We start from the raw sequence: 15,943 nt of genomic DNA, 5'->3' as shown, positions 1-15,943 counted from the left end.
GGTGGTTTCGCAATGCCGCCATTATTATCCATATCATCACAGTCTCCCTTAACCGTGGTACATAATCATGAGACATAGAACTGAACTTAGAAAGAACAAATACTACTACTATTACAGGGCTCATAGCGAGTTACTTTTTTCCAAATTTGTCACTAAACGTTACTTTTTTTTTTTTTTTTTTTTTTTTTTTTGAGGTGAAGTGATTTTTTAGGGTGATTTATGTTTTGCATTGGCAGTTTTCTAAGAAAAATATAAAAATAAATGGAAAAGGCAGAAACTTGTTACTCATTACTCTTCTGAAAGCTTCAATACTTGCTGCCACATGTGAAACAGTCAGCTTTATTCTCACATCAGCTTTTATTCTTTCTAAAACACAGTGGATGGTTGATTGGTGCATGCTTAAGCTCTCACGGTGGGGTTGAGAACCCTTCTGTGTCTATTCTTTCTTCTATCATAATAGTCTTTTAGTTTTGTCACGTAATAGTTAACGTTGTGTTTGTGTGGTTCATCATGTTCGTCTTGTGTTATGCTTCTTGTATGTTCTTCTTAAGAGTAGGTGATGAATTTGAATATGTCATGGCTTTGAGAACTCTCAGTGCTAAGTTAAATATAATGTCTGGGATGAAGAAATTCGGAAATACGCCAAAACTGGTTCCACTTACTCAGAAGCTTCTTACACCTGCTAAGTCTGCTTACCGTAACTACAAAGCATACTTAGAAAACCTAAGAAAGGAGGAAGCTCAGAAAGAAGTAGAGAAGAAAAGATGAAACAAAACAACAAACAAAGAGAGAGGTGACGGAGAAATTGACAAAGGGAAAAAGGGGCATAATAAGATTTTGGTCACTTTTTCGTGTGCTTTTAGTCAGTTTTCAACTATTTACAAGAGACCAGACCAATATGAGCCCTGCAATAATAATAATAATGCACAAGAAATCCGTGAAGTCCCATACGCGTTTCGTGGGACACTTTGCACTATTGACACTCGCTTATACTTCGATTTCTAGAAAGAAGGAAGTACACAATTTTCTAGAGTAACAAAGAGGTGAACAGTTTTACGTAATACAGAATAGGAATACAATCCCCTCTTACACTTATGATTCAATTCCCTGAGCTAGCTGTCCTGAGTTTCAATTAAAACACGCGGGGCAAATACTGGGATAGTACCTCAAGTTCAGGAGCCAGAGATAAAAAGTGACTTTATTGAATGGATTGAATGGCTTTATTGTTTTTCTAAAATAAATAAAAAAAACGTTTTTTTTTAAGAACTGAAATGTTGGAAGTGGATTTTTCCCCCTCATTTTCAGTTGTCAATTTGGTTTCTTACAATATATTTTACGATTAAAGGGGTTTTGCGGCATATAATAATTGTACTTTGCTTCACATACTCCACCATCAGATAAAAAAGAATTAGGGAGTTCCACGATCTGATTCCCATTAGTGTTGAGAAGATAGAGGTGTATTTCGATTTGTAATTAACTGACACATGGAGAAAGACATCTTATGTGTTTATGCTAATAACCAAGCATATAACAAAAACAAAAAAAATATAGATCCATTACTTTTGATTCCATACTAGCTGAAGTGTCCGCTCTTTGTACAGGGAGAGTTAAGTTCAAGGAAAATGTTTGAGTTTCGTCTCCCTCTTAGAATACGCACATCAATGAAAGTGTAGTAAGATATTCTATTTCTGGCATGAATTTGTAACCCCTTTTTTGTTAGGAAAGTTACCTTTCGCTTCCCTTACGCCCTTTAAGGAAAGTTACATAATAATATCCCAGTTTGAGATAGGTACTAAATACGTATGTTCTAAAACTAATTTCAAACTGTTCAACCGTTTCCCCATTATGCGATTACAAACAACAAAGAACATCGCTTTCAATGTGAACAAAGGAGTCATGGAAATCCACCTCTCCCCCTTAAAACGATATACCGAGTTTAATCTTCCTAACTTGGCAATCTCGCGACATACTGTATTTCTTTACATGAATTTTGAACTTCCTCTACTCCTTCTCCTAGGATGTGCCCTTGAATCAAAGTAATATAAAAATCCCAGCTCAGGGTAGGTATTAACGACTGTATGTTCAAAAATTCATTTCAAACTGCTTAACCGTTTCCCCGTGTGATGCGATCAGAAACAACAGGTAAAATCGTTTTTAAATTATAGAAAATGCTTGCCTTCCCCACTTAAAAATGGAAACTCTCAAAAATACTGGGACACGAGTCCACTTACTTTTAGTGGAACGTTTACATAAAAAATGTCATCTCCCTAACTTGACAGAATCGTGAGATACTAAGATTTTCACATAGATTTTGACCATCCGCTCTCCCCATTTTTATCAAAGTAACCTGATTAAACACCTAGTTCGAAGTACGTGATAGCTGCATCCAAAAATTCATTCCAAACCGTTCAACCGTTTTCCCGTGTTGCGCGCACAAACAAAATTCTTTTCATTTTTATATAATAGATTATAGTTCATTGAGCGCAAATAAAATTCGTAATGAATGATTCCCAAACCTTCTTTGCTTTGAATGGTGTTCTGTTCTGGTTGTAAATACATATTTTAAGCCAATTTTGAAACTAGGCATATACTAGGGAGTACGATTAAAAGAAGGTAATTATAATCATATTACGATTATTATTTCAATCCAAGTTTTGAAATGTATTTTTTGAGGTGGGCTTTTTTTTTGGGTTTTGTTGTGGGGGGTGTTTTAAAGGACAAAGCCTATCAACATCATATACGCAGTTATTTGGCCGAACTACGGGAAACTATCACAGAAGAGTTCCACAGGATACCAGTACGGGTCACTCAAGCTGCTTGTGACAACGTTGCTCTTCGTCCCCAGGCATGTATCTATTTAGATAAAGCTGCTTGTGACAACGTTGCTCTTCGTCTCCAGGCATGTATCTATTTAGATAAAGCTGCTTGTGACAACGTTGCTCTTCGTCTCCAGGCATGTATCTATTTAGATAAAGCTGCTTGTGACAACGTTGCTCTTCGTCTCTAGGCATGTATCTATTTAGATAAAGCTGCTTGTGACAACGTTGCTCTTCGTCTCTAGGCATGTATCTATTTAGATAAAGCTGCTTGTGACAACGTTGCTCTTCGTCTCCAGGCATGTATCTATTTAGATAAAGCTGCTTGTGACAACGTTGCTCTTCGTCTCTAGGCATGTATCTATTTAGATAAAGCTGCTTGTGACAACGTTGCTCTTCGTCTCTAGGCATGTATCTATTTAGATAAAGCTGCTTGTGACAACGTTGCTCTTCGTCTCCAGGCATGTATCGATTTAGATAGTGCATTGGTGAACCATGTCATGGAGAGCAGAAATTAAAATTGTTGTAAGGAAAGATATGAGAATAATGTGTTTATGTTCAAGTTATGTTGCTAGTTTCTTTACTTCAGTCTTTGGTACATAATTATGCACCACCCTGTATGTATATACCTTTATTGTAGAGTAAATACATTACTTTCATGGTTGAACTGCAAAAATATTTGAACAATTACAGTATTCAATGAGTTATCCACCATCTTGGTGTGTGTTTCATTCCTTGAGAGCCGAGCGTGCACGTGAAGGCGTGTCTTTGCATGTAACAGAAGCAACTAAAAATCAGTCGAGATTAAGTGCTTGAATTAAAAAAGCGAGCGCAAACCCGTGAGGATCAAAAGTAAAAGGGCATGTTTTGTTGCGTCGGTTTCCAATAAACTTCACAAAACAGACAGCCAGTCTACAGAAAATAGTGGATGTGTCCTGATATGATGACAATGTACCTTCCCATTACCAAGTGAAAAAAAAAAGTTTTGGATCAAGCACATTAAATGCAGAAGATGATCGATTAAAGATGATCTAGGCCAGCTTGAAGATAAATCTTCAGAGAAAATGTACCAAAAAAGAATGGCCATTGTTGTAGCTTATGAACTGGGTATTTCAACTAGCACTGTTTGCAGTACTATCCATCCAATCTTGACGATATCAAAGGTCAGTTCCAAGTGGGTAGAGTAAATTCTGACTCCTGAGTACAAATAAGAGAATTTTGATATGCTGTGAGAAAACCCAGAAAAAGCTTGCGATTATACAGGGTGATGAAAATCCTGAAACCAAAGATTCCGTGCTGCAGAAACACGATAAGTAAACTACTTCCCAAGTTTCGTGTGTTTGTCAGCTGAAAAGATCAAAGACTTAGCTCCAGGTGACTTTTGTGTTTCGGCATCTGAACATTTTTCTGCGTGAGCAACGATTTCCTGACGATAATGCAGTCAACGAAGCTGAAACGGGTTGTTTCAGCGACTAAGATGTTTCCTTCTATTTCGAGGGTATTCGATTACTCGGAGTGAGTTTGACGTCAAATAGGACAACGCTCATAAATGAAGCAACTTTAAATAATCTTACCTAATTTTTATTTTATATACAAAGTGTGATCAGAATGTATGATGAATGTAATTGCACAGTACCATCTATCGATGTATCCATTTCAACTATAAGCCCGGAGCCTAATTCTTTGGTACAGTCAGTCTCGAGTTTGAACGACTTGTGACATATTAGTGAGTTGTAAAATGCGTAACCGAGGTAAGTCGAATTTGGTGTACTACACCATTACAGGGAACGAAACATAGATCTATTCATACGGATGTGAAACTAAACAGCAATCCACTGTTTGGTTGTTTCAAAGTGAGCAGAAACCAACACAAATGTACATTCGAGGGGTATTGCCAAGCAAATGATTGCATGTTTCTTCTGTTATACCGGACATGTGGCAACCACAGCTCTTAGAATAGCGACGGACTATAAATACAGAGTGGTATACAATAATGTTATGGACGCTCATCAATATCATTGTTAAACTTTGTCATTGATTGTACTTTTAGTTCATTATTCTTCAAAGGACATTGAACGGACAGCGAAAGGAAATGGTGGACATTTCGTAATTGTATTGTGATTGATTAATGAATTCATTATCTGTAAAACAATTCTATCTGTGAAATTGTTGCGAAGCACTGAAGTCCACGAACTTTCACAAATCATGCGTTGACAAATATGATGAAAGAAGTCGATTCATATGTACACGTCCTTACGATTCCACCACGAATACAGGAAGTTCCATAACATCAGCTCGATTCGAGCATCAAAACCACCTGGCTTTTCCAAAGTCATAGGTAGTGGCAACGACGACTTACCAAGAGGAACACCTTGTTACTAGCAGTGTACATCGAGACTCTACATCAATAATCTGAAGATATGTACACTCATGTCCAAAATTATTGTCACATATCTATAACTGTCTTCTTGTAGGAATATAATTTGATAATGATTTTGCAGGGTACTTTTAATACTGATACTACGTGTATAATTGGGAAATGTATATTTGTGGTAAATTTCATAGGAAAAGAATTATAAATACGAAAATTAGATTGAGTAAAAGAAAATGTTGCTAAATGGACAAGAAAGTTTTATTTTCGTTTTATTGTTCTTATTTACTGCTCTCTTGACATGAAATTTGCCACATACCGATTATACATATACTAACATTATAAGAAGTACCGGGCGAATTCATTATCAAATTATATTCTTACAACAACATATTTATAGACATGCGACAATAATTTTGGACATGAGTGTACCTGTTTCATATTTGTCACTGCCTAGTCGTGAGTCAGTGCTTGGGAAATTTCAATAGACACAACTTAACTAAAAGTTACACACATTAAAAACATTCCCCACAAATTCTCTTCTTTCATTTCAATAGAAAAAAATTGATCATGAATATTAGTGTACGAAACTGTCGATGTCTAGATTATGAAGGAAGTTGGTTATTGCTATGATACCTCTCGCGTACGTCCCGACCTATGTAAATCATAGATAACATTGCCAAGATCATCAATGAGTTACGTAAAGCAAACGGAATTCATTACAACGCCCGTTTAGACCAGTTTTTTTGTTTGTTTTTTTCCAGTAAAAATGTCGAATTAACATACTCATCTGATTTAACATCGAATGACTTCTTTTTGTTACCACCCATGAGAAATAAGATGCACCGTGAACGATTTGTGTCGCCTATAGTGATTGTTGATGCATTTCGAATAGAGGTTTCCGAGGTATTTCTCCAAACTATGTGAAAAATAAACGTATAGGCTTAAACGGTTAACGATAATTTAAACATAGAGGGCCTTATGCAGAGTCGTTTTGACGGCTGATTAATGACCTACTACGGGTTTGACTAACGGATGGTTATCAAAAGTATATTCAGAGTTTCTGATTAGGACGTAGTAATTGACGAAGTTAATCACATGTGACTAATTAATTTAGAGCAGAGGGTACCCTTTCAGCCACAGTTTAGCTTGTGCGACACATTTTGGATTTCATATTTCATGTTAGAGATGCAAGGGCTCGGGAAAAAAACGGCTTTTTTGAAAAAAAAAACTGTTTTTTCTGCTTCGCTTTTTTGCTTGGGAAATTTTGGGCTTTTTTGAAAATTCTGCTTTAAATTGATAAACCAGATTTTGTTTCGCTTCTCTATAACACAAAAAGTGATTTAATTAGTGGTTGATGCCGATAATAATATAAAACCTCGAAAATAAGCCATGAATTTCGAAAAGATATTTCAAACAGTTTTACTTCTCAATATATTTACATTATGAATTCCAAAGGATGACCCAATGTATATAATAAGATTTTTTTTAACCTCTTACATACAAAAGTAAGCAGGGTTGGCAAGAACCATGGTTGTTTTTGAAAATGCCAAAACCCCGTTTTTTTTTTGGGGGGGGGAGTTTAAACTAGGTTTTTTGGGTTTAGATATTTTGCTTTATGTAGTTATATTACATATTAACAGAAATAAGTTTGTTTCGCCTTGGTGTTATTATGCAACAACGGGGTTATGCTGGAAGAGGTCACATAAGCTTAAAAAAGTCCGGTCAGTAAATTTCTTAAATTGAGAAACTCCCGCTCTAGCCATCGGGAAAATCCCGTCATTCTTTTAAATGTAAAACAATAACAGGAAAATCCTGTAAAATTTAATTTGCATGTGAAATTTAAAGGTCAACGTATCATAATCAGTACGCTAAAACTGAGGTATTAAATTACAAATTTAGTACGTACATATCACTGAAAGTCCAATCCAAGCTAATGTTGGAAGCTACGTAGGCAATCGATAAATTTTGCCAATTTATATCAATATATTTAAGCAACCTTGGCTTCTTTATAAAACAACAGGCATTCAGGCATGCAGAAATATACAATTTAGTTTCGTTTCGTATGTTCAGGCTTAACATCCTTACGTAATGCCGAGGTTATCAAGGAGAAGACTTTCGCTTAAAGTTACATCCGAACCGCTACTTTGTTTACGCATGAAAGAAGGGTTGTGGTTCGACCGAGAATTGAACATGGGACATCTTGATTAAAAGGTGAAAAGGAAATAAAACTAATGGGCCATTCCATCGTCACGGGCAGGACATTTACACGACATTTTTGATGCTTTAAAGTTGTATATTTCTAAAAGTACAACATAAATTCTGCTAATTGTATGATATATGAGCAGTACAGACTTAGGAGTATATGTAGCTGATGTTTTCAGTATTTTTTTCTGTTTAGAGTAGAAAATATTAATTCCTAAATGTCTGTCACGGGTGGGGACAAAAAAGAGAAGTGACTTTCGACACACCAAGTGAATGTTTCAAAACTGTGAATTCTTAGCTCAAAATGTTTTTATTTAAACGGAAATGTATAAATGATGAAATTTTTAAACAAACTTCACATAATAGAAATTTGCCAAATATTTATTTAATGAATAAACTAAACTTTACTGTGTCATGGGCAGGACACATGGCTGTCACGGGCAGGACACCGTGTGAATCAACACACAACATCTCAATAAGAATGATTTCAAAAATGAAATAAAATGGAAAATAAGTTAATTTCTGCTGTTCTGTTATAGCATTTTACATAAATAATTATATTTACTTCAGTTGAGGCTCGCTTTTACCACATAAAAATAATAATATGCCGTACACTTATTTCTCACCACCTACACTTTAGGAAATGGATTTATTTGCCCATTTACACCCACCTTGTAGGGAAATTCGTACAAAACACTGTCTAACAGTATATAAAATAGGTGCTGGTATCCAGTGCCCGTGCCGTGGAAAATCAGCGCCCGGGGCGAGAGTATACGACGCGTCGCGACGGCGCCCCCGTAAATATGAGATCGACAGACCAGCCGCAAAGCGTTACTATGGTTGGCGTGATGCGTAAGAAAATTTTCAAAAATAAACTCTGCTTTTCGTTGATTTTGAGCACTTTTTAATACTTGTTTTCCTTCCATTTTATATATTATTATTATTATTTCCTCCTGAATTTTGCGCCCCCTTACTTTGACGCCCGGGGCCGTAACCACGCTCGCCCCCCCTCCCCCCGGGGCACAGCACTGCTGGTATCAAAGGTATTATTTGATCGAAATGCACGTAAGACACATCTTCAACAGTCTTGAAAATTTTACCGCAATCGCTTACGGTCTTCATACGAATTTCCTTGACTTCTTCGTCCTCTTCTACTGGGCTTTGTGCGATAGTTGCATGTCTATGTTTTCTTTTTCTGTCCACTAGAGAAAAATTCCATCAACAAAAATGTTTCTTGTGTTATATCTTCAACAGCTGGTCTAACACAAGCCTTGTTAACATGCACAAGCCTTGTAAGTCGTCCATCAGGATACCTTCATGGCTTTTGGAGTCACCATTTTCAGAATCTGAATAAAAGTCTGTGAGAAATTTAAAGATTTTATACGGATGAAGCTCTAATTTAAAAGTTCGACGAACTACCAAATTTTCACTGTCAAATTGCAGGAATAACTGTTTTGATTGGAGACATTCAATTGACAAGAGCATTTTCCCGTCTTTTATTCAAAACGTTTTTTTTTTTTTTTTTCAATTTCTGCTGATGATAGTAGTAAAACAGATATATTTTGAAACGAAGAGTTTAAAGCTGCTACGAAATTAGCAGCACATTCTACAATTACTTTGTTTGAAACGAACAGAAAGGTGAGACTAATGATAATATTTATATGACATTTATTTTAAGTTAAAACATCATACTGACAGTAATACATAATCCTCTATTTAAGTAAATAATGTTCATGCTTAGAAAACTTTATTTTAGTACACATGGAATAATTTTCTATCGTGAATAACCAATGTACACAAACTATCCCACCAGTGGCATGCCCACTGTCACGGGCAGGACAAGTTTTCAAATTGAAATAAATCGAAATATATTGTTAGCATTAGTCCAAAATTTGGTAAATGTGAAGTACACGTGAAAATTGTTACTTCTACTAAGTACGAACCACATTCTCAAATTTAGTAATTCAGTACAATAACTTTTGGTAGTTTTCTGTCACGGGCAGGACACTCAAGTTGACGTTTATATCTTTAATGATATTATAAACAATTTTTATCCTGTAAACACTATTTCAACTGCAGCTTGTAGCAAAAAGAAGCATCTTGAATAGCTCGAAGTTACTTCAGCCAAACATGCACAATATACCGTAAAATGTTGCCGATAACAAGAATAAAAATTTTCCTCCCAGCTGACATGTTACAAATTCACAACTCAGACTTAAAATTTTACGTGAATTCTAAGTATAAATAAGTTTTTCTTTGTGAAAAAGTAAATTTCGTTCTATTTACTTCATATATACGTAAAAATGCATTGACTTTAACAGTTTTCGAAAATTTGGGTTCAGGCTCACTTTCGCGTGGAATGGCCCTAATGCTGATGGTTTGATGTGTGGAAACGTCACCATGAAGTTCACACGATTCGCATTTTTCGTTCTTTTTATTTTTTTTTTTTTGGGGGGGGGGGTTCAAACCAGTTTATTTAAAAAAAGAAAAAAAAAACAGCTGGAGTAAACCAGCCAACCCTAAAAGTAAACACTTCTTTTAAAAAGAACTCAAATAAGTAGCAAAATTCTATGTAGTATTTTTACTTCAAAATATTCCATACCCTCTTTTTGGAACAAAATAAAATTAAAATAAAACATAAGAAAAATACTTAGATTTATATGATACACTTAAAAGGCTGCACATCTAGAGCTTTTGGTTTTGAATATTCTTGAAATTCTACAGTTTTATATAAGCACCATCACGGTCTACTCAGTCCTCAAGTTCGGTGGCTCAGTGGTAGAGCGTTCACCTCTGCTGCTTGGGGTCCCGGGTTCGATCCCAGCCCCCGCCAAGTGAACTTTGTGGTGGACAAACACCGTGCTCGTGGGTTTTCTCGGGGTTCTCCCGTTTCCTCCCACTTTCTTCATTCCACCATTTCATTCATTACTCATCATCACCGTCTCCTTTAGCCTAACCGGCATAACCGTGGGACGTAAAACTCAAAGATTTCATTTCATTTTTCAGTCCTCAAGTTTTCTGTATTTTTAACAAGAGGGATTCAACATATGAAGGGTGTGAGGTAAGAACATGGTAACCCACAATTTTACTATTTTAAGAAATTATAAATTTTCTGCTGCACAATCCATTTTGAAAGTCGGAAAGCTGATTTTTCACATAAGACTATACATGAAGGATTAAACGAAACGGTATGCGTTGCTGTCTATCTGGTGCTGCATAACTCAGCAATTGAAAATTTGTTAGTTACCATGTTCTTGGCTCACACCCTTCATATCATTATGGAACTCTCCCCACCCCACCACCACAAAAAAAAAAAAAAAAAAAAAAAGACTACGGAATATATTTAAGTTAAGATAAATACAACTGCACAACAAACATGATTGACTGGAGCTTTTGCGCTTCTATCGGAAAGTCCGGGATTCAACTCAGCATTCGACCATTCTGACAAAACTTTTCTTCATTCCATCTGTGAAGTAGAAATAGTGCGTGTACTGTGAGTTGGCCGACTTCATTTCTTATTGTTTTTAAATCGTTATTATTACTAATTACCAGCAGTGACGGTTTTGCGAAGGTTAGGGGGACGTTCTTCCGGACTGAAGCCTGTTCCCCAAAATTACGGAATGTCTAAAACAAACGAAATATCTATTAGTTATGCATTTACTCATAAACTTTAAGCTCCCGTCAAATAAAAATTACGAATGTTTAGAAAAACTAAACATTAGTACGAAAAAACCCTCCCAAAATACTTTTCTAAATCCGCCACTGATTCTCAGTATATGATCTTCAGATTGTATCCGGAAGATTATCTCTAAATATACATATAAACGAAACGAAATACAGTATTAGTTATGCCTGTACTCATAAACTTCAAGCTCCTCCCAAATAAAATTAGGACATTTTAGAAAACGAAACAATCAGAGAAACCCGTCCCAAAGTACGTTTCTAAATCCGCTACTGATTATTTGTATAAATTAGTATTCAAGGTTGTATCTGGAAAATTATTGCTAAATCGTTGCACAGCTACAGTATAACAGAAATGTGGAAGTACGGTTAGACGGATATATTGAAAAATGTACGCATTCACGGATATATAGAAAAACGTAAGTTTAACTTTTGCGCTAGAAGCTAGAGTACTAAGCTCTTAGAAATGAAACACAGACGACAAACTGAAATGATCCCGAGAAAAAAAAATGTCGATAACTCAAAAGTTAAAATAAAGTTAAATAGCCTCTAAAATTGCCCTCAAATACTACATTCTTCATGTTAGCTTTAATTTGTAAAACATGTGCTCCATCCATCTTGATGGTGAATTTTAGAGCGAAATATGGCATTTAGGTCATGGAATTCTTATCTAACTATAGAATATACTATAAGAAAGCTATTTAGATAGAAAAATCATGAAAATGAAAAAAGCCAAAATTTCCAAAATTCTCGTTTTTTTCCCAAAAAAGCCGGCTTTTTATGTGAAAAAAAACCATCGATTGAAAAAAGCCGACTTTTTTGCATCTCTATTTCATGTATTTTCATATTTACAGACTACGCATGCGCACATCTTCTTTTTCGTAGTTGCCACATTTATTTTTCTCACCCGATGCATTGAGGTTATATTAGTTACTCATACCCAAATCAACGTTTTAGTTGTATTCAAAGTAAACTCTGAATACCAGAAAGTATACCTTCCTTAGTAAAGAGCTAGTATGACAGTAACTAGTCTGTGACTAACCCTTTATTAACGAATTGTGTCTGAATACCGCCCAGAAAGTTCTATTCTTCCGAATTTTATAATAACGGAACCTACCGCCACTATTAGCAGTAGTTTGCAGGATCTTTTGCAGCAGCCCTTATACTTCTGTATTAATCTTCATAAAAATAAATCTTTGTTCTTGTACATTCGGGTAAAATAGTATTCGAATTATAAGTTACATTCGGGTAAAATAGTATTCGAATTATAAGTTACAACTATGACGCTAGTATCACCTTTTATAATCATGAAATGTTCCGTTGCTTACTCCCTGTACACACGATAGTTTTTTTTTAGTTCTTCAGCAAATACACTTAACTGTTTGCATTAAATTGAAGGACCTTCTGCAATAACAAGTGAAAGATGAGAACGGGGTAATTAACAATCTGCCTATAGAGAAAAGTGGTATGTAGCATTTGTTCTATGCTTCGGAGCACAAAATGGTGAGTATCGAAAATGTGGAATAATACATAACGGAGGTTGAAAAGTGAGCATGTACTTTGTTATTGCATATCTTAAAGTAGTGGTAGAAAGAAAAATGACAGTGGGAAACCAACAACGTGTGTGATATAGTTTATATATTGCAGCATACGAAGATACAAAATATAAAATAATCTGTGTGTTGTTGTAGACAACAGAATCCGGAAGCTACACTGTCCTTAGCCTTGTTTAATTCCAAATCTGATACGTCCATTTCAAATTCAGAATTCGGAAGCGCAGATACAGACATACTAGGCTGAGCTCAGAACGTTCTTGTAAAACTGATGTTTGGCAAGAGTAACAAATCGTAACAGAGTTTCCACATCCTTCTTTGAATTTTTGATCCCAGGTTTGGCTGGTTTCTTGATGGGGGGGGGGGGGGGAACACAATGGTGTCTAGTGTGGTACCTGTACCGAATAGGATCCCTCCCAAGACCATTATACGTTTTCTAAACTAATATAAATCCATGAGGTTTGTATGGTATCCATACTGCCTTTGAGATTTTTTTTTCTCCCTTCGAGTGGCTGTTGCAAAATCGAACAGGATATCTTGCGTTCCATCAATCATTGTGAAGAGAAGATTTCTACTCGATGTAATCATATCCACATACTCTTGTTCGGTCTCCACCCCTTCGGCTTCCTCCGATCTTTTCAACTTCTGAGCATAGTTCCCGATGTTCCTGTCGCATTGGCAACACGAGTTCCCCTAACCGGCAACAGATGGACAATCGGCATACGCAGAGATCTAGACAGTATACATAGTAAATAGAACAACATGTAGTTCCGGCTTTGTCCCGTGCACGCATCTAAGAACAGTACGACTCTCACGTATGCTTCTCTTTATCAAAGTTCATTTTCATCACATGATACAGGAAGGAGTACACAATACTGGCACCTTTCGTTGTATCCTTTCCAGTAAGTGGAACATATAGGAGACGGGAATGCTTGCATCGTGAACATGTACGTTGAACAGATACAGTCCCAAGAGGCGTTTGTAGAACTAATCCGCAACCGGTAGCTTGGAAAGGGGCAAGTTTTGTGTGTAATCGAATTCCAAACTGACAGACCACTCTGACCTTAACAGCTTGTCTTTCAGCATTTTGTATTGCTTTACTTTGTTTGTGCAGAGTGACATCTGGAGTTTCGACATCTTACAGGTAGCTCTCAAAACAAACATTACACATCAGTACGTGGCACCGAAAAGCTGAAATCTACGTATTGGTTGAAATAGTTCTCATAAGTTTTCTATGCAGTGGGAACGTTTACGTCACCTGTGACGGAGCATAGAAATCTAGCAGGGCGTAAAGCTTGCAGGTTTAGCTCTGGATAGTGTTCTACCGGCCGTAGGGACTTTTCTTATGGGGAATGGACAGACAGTATACGTAGATTAGCTCATGTCGTAGTTACCATGTTTTCCTCTCCAACCAGCGTCTTCTGTATTCGTTAAATCCTTCCGTTATCAACATTAAAGATCACACAGAAGATAGATTTACACAAAATAATTTCCTTTCCCTTGTACTTCCAAGTGCAGTTTGTGTGTGTGATGGCATTTCGAACATTAACCTTCGGGTCTTGACGCTCCATAAGTCCAGAAAGTGCAATGCTCCGCTGTTTGTAATCTCCTGTAGCCCATAAGGATGTCAACGCTATTCTCTGCATCTTGAATGACATACATTCATAGCAGTTTTTCTTGCAGTACTGGCAGGCAACTCTATTTGTTGTACTGTCAGTTCTCTCTTTCCGATGTACTCTTCGCATTGTTTTCCTAGCTAAACAAAAGATTTATCATAATCAGCTTTAACCTAACCTAGTATAAAGTTCCTTCCAACAGTAGACCTCGCTATAAACCTGTGTAAGTTTCATTTGAACCCGTTAGTATTAATTTTTAGAGTTCTTCCCGTTTTTGGATTACTTACGACGCCCTTGCCCGATCCCCCCCCCCCCAAAAAAAAACAATAGCCCGGAATCCCCGAAGTATGTTTGTATATTTATATAGCTCTTATACAAAGAAAGAGATCTTCACATTCGTTTTTAATAATAGTTATTTTATCTACATATTTGCACCTTTAAAGGCCGTTTCCACCTCTCCCCTTCCTGATTTTTTTGTAAATCCGAAAACCGGATTCCGATTTGAAATCAGGATTTGGATTTTCAAATTTGACATCTGAAATCCGAAATTCGGACTTCTTAAAATCCTCATTTCTCCAAATCCGGATTTTTGACAGTACTGTTTTAATTTCCACATTAACATTGGGGAAACAAATAAAACTTACCGCACTTCGCCTTGATTTTGCTACATTTCTTTGTCAGAGGTCACGATTTTCCTTTCTCTTTCGTCCCTTCCACTTCTATCATTCTTCGATTTTGTCTATTTCGGAACAATGTGTCTTCGAACCGACTCTTGCAAAACAAAGTTACACACACATGTCCCGTCGCCTCCTCGCATCTACCAGTGCTTGCGTCACTGGCTGCGGATAGTGGCACCCTCTGTTACCCGCATCGGGAAGCATTATTCGAAAATAAAATCAAAGAAAATATTTCAGTTTAACACCCCACTGCCGGCTACACTAAAGAAGACGGTGATGATGAGAAATGAATGCAATGGTGGAATGAATACAATGGGAGGAAACGGGAGAACCCAGAGAAAACCTACAAACACGGTTGTTTGTCCACCACAAAGCCCACCTGGCACGAGCTGGGATCAGACCAGGGACCCCACGCATCAGAGGTGAACGCTCTACCACTGAGCCACCGTGAAACGGCGACTCGATACTGGTTAATACTCATGTACTCACAACTGACGCTTCGAATACACACTAAACACAACGAAAAAGCAAGATAAGTCCACACGCCTTTTTCTGTTTTATCAGGAATCGAGGGAACTCCACTTACCTTGCTAGTGCAAAGAGCCCTTCAATTGTAATATGCGTAACGTAAGTAATTAAACTCAATTAAATTATAAACGAACAATGAACACGAGACGAAACTGCATTCACTTGTGAATTAGTTCCTTATTTAACGTTACTACCTACCTTGAGCTTTTCTTTCAGTCTTGACTGATCAAATTGGAAGGTACAAATACACGAATACTCCTTTTCTGTCAAAGCAACATACTATATGGGCATTTGTTTTCCTTCCAATTTGGTGAGTCAACACTGAAGAAAAATTCCAAAGGGAGCTTTTAATCTGAAAAACTAATTTGCAAAAGTACGTATGTGAAAGTACAACACATGATTTTCACACTATAGCTGTGACTTAGGTACGGAGCACCGTATGCTAGTGGTTAGTGCGTTGGATTCACGTGGATTCCCGGCCGATGCTTCCCACTTT

The sequence above is a fragment of the Thermobia domestica genome, chromosome 9 (genome assembly GCF_964235325.1).
Source record: "Thermobia domestica chromosome 9, izTheDome1.hap1.1, whole genome shotgun sequence".
Taxonomy (NCBI): domain Eukaryota; kingdom Metazoa; phylum Arthropoda; class Insecta; order Zygentoma; family Lepismatidae; genus Thermobia; species Thermobia domestica.
The sequence above is the reverse complement of the archived record's forward strand: the minus strand, read 5'-3'. Positions refer to the sequence as shown.